We start from the raw sequence: 4,855 nt of genomic DNA, 5'->3' as shown, positions 1-4,855 counted from the left end.
GTCTGAAGAATACTAGGGCAACTTTCCAAAGAATGGTGGCAAAAATGTTTGCTCATTTACTTGGCCACACCATGGAAGCATATATCGACGATATGGTGGTCAAAAGTAAGGATGAATCTCAACACCTCGGCGACCTAGCTGATATATTCACCATCCTCAAGTGCCAAAAGTTGCGGTTGAATGCTTCCAAGTGTGTTTTCGGAGTAGGAATTGGAAAATTTATGGGCTTTTTGGTTACCAACCAAGGAATTGAAGCTTCCCTTTCACAGATCAAGGCAATACAAGAGCTAAAACGACCAAATTCAAGAAAGGACATGCAACATCTTGCCAGAATGGTAGCCGCGTTGAACAGATTTATTAGCCGGTCATCAAATTGTTTCAGGCCCTTTTTCAAGACTTTGAAATCCAAATTTTTCTAGGACGAGGAATGTGACCAAGCTTTAGCGAACTTAAAAGTGTATCTTTCTTCCGTCTCAATCCTAGTCACCCCACAGCTAGGTGAAGAGCTCTATCTTTATCTGGCCGTATCTCAACACGAGTTCAACGCTGTATTAGTTCAAGCTGAGGGAATGCAACACCTCCCTATTTTCTATGTTAGCAAAACATTGCTCCCTACCAACTCAAGATATTTGCCACTAGAAAAACTGGCTCTAGTTCTTATAATGGCCTCCAAAAAGTTAGCGCATTATTTTCACGCCCACACAATAGTAGTACTGACCGAATTTCCACTGAAGGTGGATTTTTCTAGTAGAGTCTTGAAGTGGGCAGTATAGCTGGGGCAATACGACATCAAATTTCAGCCGCGAACAGCCATCAAGCCACAAACCCTTACCGACTAATGTAGGCCGAAAGGTACCACATTGAAGCCACTTAAGTTAGATTTTCAGTCTTTCAATTTTGTTCATTTGGTGGAGATAATGTGTTTGGTGTACTTGTACAGATTTGGCAAGAAATACGCAAATTCAATAAAAAAGGACGCGAAAACAGATTCTCTATGCGAGAAGCGAAAAATCCGAGGTAGCCACCTCAGTGCGACCAAGCCTCACTGCATGTGCGGCCCACTACTGCTTGAGCGGTCCACATGGGTGCTCGAGCGGCCCACCTAGGGATGCGTGCGCAAAATTTTGGGTTTGTTTTGTTGAGAATAAAAGGAAGAAAAATAGGCTAACATAGGGTCAAAAATTATTCTAAGAAAATGAGAGGCTAGGGTTTGAAAGGGTGATTTTTCCTCAAGCTTCAATGAGAACTTTCACAGGGGCTTCCACCTCCTTTTCCATCTCTTCCACCTCTTCACACTTCTCCATGAGTGGCTAGGCTATTCTTTTCAAGGGTTTTGATGAAACCTTAGCCATGTAAAAAGATTTTTCTTAAGATTTGATTGTGAACCGGTTTGAATTAATGTATGGATGATTTAGAAGTTTTTAATAATTGTTCTTTTCATCTCTTCAAGTATTTTACTCTCTGTGATTGTTATGCTTTCCTTACATTAGTTTTCTTTGTGTTTGTGTTCAAAGTATGAGACGAGTCATGCTACGAGAGACGGGTACTGTTGCTACTATAGTTTAGAGCAACCGACTCATACTACTCGGGATGATTCATGCCTGTACATTGAATGCAACAACCCTCTTGATCAATATTTCAAACTTGTAGCTGTGAAATATTGGGTATTTCAAATCAGATTGCAATTGATGGCCGATGTTAAATCTCATTTATGTGGTTAGTAGCGAATTCTTTGCCCTAGGACTTTTTTTCCAAAAATCAATATCTCAAGCTCTACGTTTAATTGTCAATTTAATTTCTCAATTTAATTTAATTCTTGTTTAGTTATAATATCTATCAATCTTTTTAATCAAAATTAATTTAAGAATTTAGCAATTAAATTAGTTTAATTTCTCAATTGTCCCTGTAGATCAATACTTGGACTTGCCATTATTCTAAAAGAATTTGGTACAGTTTAGTATTTATGTTTGGTGTGTGAAACGACCTATCACCGACTTTGTTGCGGAATTTGCACCAGGTACCCATCATGTCTGCTCGATAGATTTGGTGCATAAAACCGAGCAGAAAGAAGTGGTCAGTGCGGATTTAGCACGGCCAATGATCTTTACGCCACTAGAAGGGAGTGAGGTGCAAGCTATAGAAAGGCAAGACAGTGTTGAGAAGATGGCAAAAAAAATAGCCGTGTCAGCTAATGATCCTAATGCTGGATGCAAAAATTACACTACAATGTAATATATACAATGGATATGGCATGCAGCCAAACCAAATCTTTCCTAGGAAAGGCATGGACACATACAAGCCGCGTCTAACACAGATACGGTGCCGTCACCCTCAAACCAACATACCAGCGTGGAATAGGTGCGTACACATAATTTCATAATTGTGCTTCAACGTGAAAGATATGGGCACATACCAGACCATGCTCAACATGGAAAGGCGCAAGCCATAGATGGACGGGGTGATGCAGTGAATGCATGCAGACTACAATGCAATACATACAATATGCAATGGAATGTGTGTATGTACAATGCATTATATACAATGAATGCTATGTACAATGCGATTTGCCGGGGAGAATGCAATGGATGCAGTGGATAAGGCCTGCGGCCAAATCATATTTTGCCTAGGAAAGGCATGGACACATACAAGCCGCGTCTAACACAGAAATGGTGCCGCCACCCTCAAACCAACATACCAGCGTGGAATAGGTGTGTACATATAATATCATAACTGTGCTTTAACGTGAAAGATATGGGCACATACCAGACCAAGCTCAATCATGGAAAGGCGCAAGCCATAAATGGAGGTGATGCAATGAATGCATGCAAGGTACAATGCAATATATACAATATGCAATGGAATGTATGTATGTACAGTGAACGCATGACATATGCATTATTTACAATAAAAATGCATGACATATGCATTATTTACAATGATGCATGACATATGCACTATATACAGTGGATGCATAACAAATGCATGAAAATGCATGACAATGCATGCTATTTACAGTGCATGACATATGCATATATTTTTTGTTTTTTGAAATGCAAATGATGCATGTTGTTTTTGGCTTTTTCTTTCGAAATGCAAATGATGCATGTTTTTTTTTTTTTTTTTTTTCTTTTGAAATGCAAATGATGCATGTTTTTTTTGTTTGAAATGCATGTTTTTTTGAATGCGTGACAACGCAAGTTGCTTGAAATGCATGGCAATGCATGTGAATTTGAAATGCGCGACAACGCGCGGCTTGAAATGTATGACAATGCAAATGAGGAAGATGCATAACAACGCATGTAAGGTGCGTATGGCAACGCGTGACGAGAATCATGCATGACAATGCAGACCGACGGATTTAAGTTCTACTACACTGAGCATATTTAAGGTCTCGCCAGACCATGCAAGGTCTCGCCAGACCATACGTGTTTAAGGTCTTGTCAGACCATGGCGAGGTGTATGACAATGTAAGCATAATGACGTACAACTCAACGCGCGTTCACATCAAAGCGTTGTAAAGCAACGCGTGAGGGGAAACTTTCAAATCTTGAAAGGGACAAAAGGATACAAAAAGGATACACCTTGCGCATATTCAAGTGCTGCGCACAGAAGACACAGTCTGAGGTCAAAACGGAGGCCAGTTGAGCTTCGGAAATGCACTGTCTTGCACTGTCTTGAGCAATGAAGGCCCCAAACCACATATCTGACCCAAACAAGGTTGTAGGAGGCTCACCGGCCATCAGAGGAGGTCACCGGCTGCCCACCAGCCATAAAAAGGTTCCATATTTGGCCGGTCGGCCAAATATTTGGCCGACTGGCCAAAAGTGCCTAATTCGGGGCAGTTTGGTCTTTTGGCCTCGGGTCTTTTAAAATAGGGCCTCTAGCCCTATTTTCTTCACTTGTTCTTGGTCGAAAATTGCTCCTCCCTCTCTCTAGGTTATTTTCTCCATTCCATTCACCGTTTTCTTCGGTTTTCGTGCCTGTTTCGTCGTTTGATTCGCGAATACCTTCGCGTTTTCGGCGTTTTGAACCGAACGAAACTTTGTTTCGGTGTCTCTTTCTTGATTTTCACCACTCGGGGCTCGTTTTCCTCGAGTTTTTCTTGATTTCCGTGCCTTTTCCACATTCCGGCTTTTTCGGCCCTTTTTCGCCCTCTCGGGGTTGACTTTCTGTTGACTTTTCGCATTCTAGCCCGATTTTCTCTCTTCCGGCCATTTTCACACTTTCTCTGAGATGACAGACGATATTCCACGGGGCGGGACTCCCCCGAATCATGAGATGGATCCCGAGGCTGAGCTCTTGCCCTTGAGCGTCTGCCCGTTCGACCCGGCGACCTACCGGCCGGCGATTCACATACTTCCTCCTGATGGACTTCGCTAGTTCAGGAGTTTCGATAGGACGGTGCCTCCAGAGCTTCTCCTGCGCGAGCCGGAGTCACATCTATCATACGGCGCTTCTGAGGTATATTCTTTCCCATTTCATTTTCCGCAATGTAGAACACTTAACTACCATAGTTGATTTGGTTCTTTAACTGCTTAGCCCGGATATACCGATATACTGTATACTGTAGTTGACTGTGAACACACTTGCACTTGATGTCTGTTTGAATCTGAACACGTGCACACACGCTGTATTGTCACTGGACCACCAAAACACATTGGCACATCGCATGTTGTAGTTCACTGTAAGCACACCGGCACCCGATGTTTGTTTGAACTTGAAAACGTGCACACACGCTGTATCTATACTGAACCACTCGGAAACACTGACACATCATATGCCGTAGTTCACTTCGAGCACACCGACACCCGATATTTGTTTGAACTTAAAACGTGCACACACGCTGTATTGTCAT

The sequence above is a fragment of the Camellia sinensis genome, chromosome 2 (genome assembly GCF_055761805.1).
Source record: "Camellia sinensis isolate YWXY chromosome 2, ASM5576180v1, whole genome shotgun sequence".
NCBI lineage: Eukaryota > Viridiplantae > Streptophyta > Magnoliopsida > Ericales > Theaceae > Camellia > Camellia sinensis.
The sequence above is the reverse complement of the archived record's forward strand: the minus strand, read 5'-3'. Positions refer to the sequence as shown.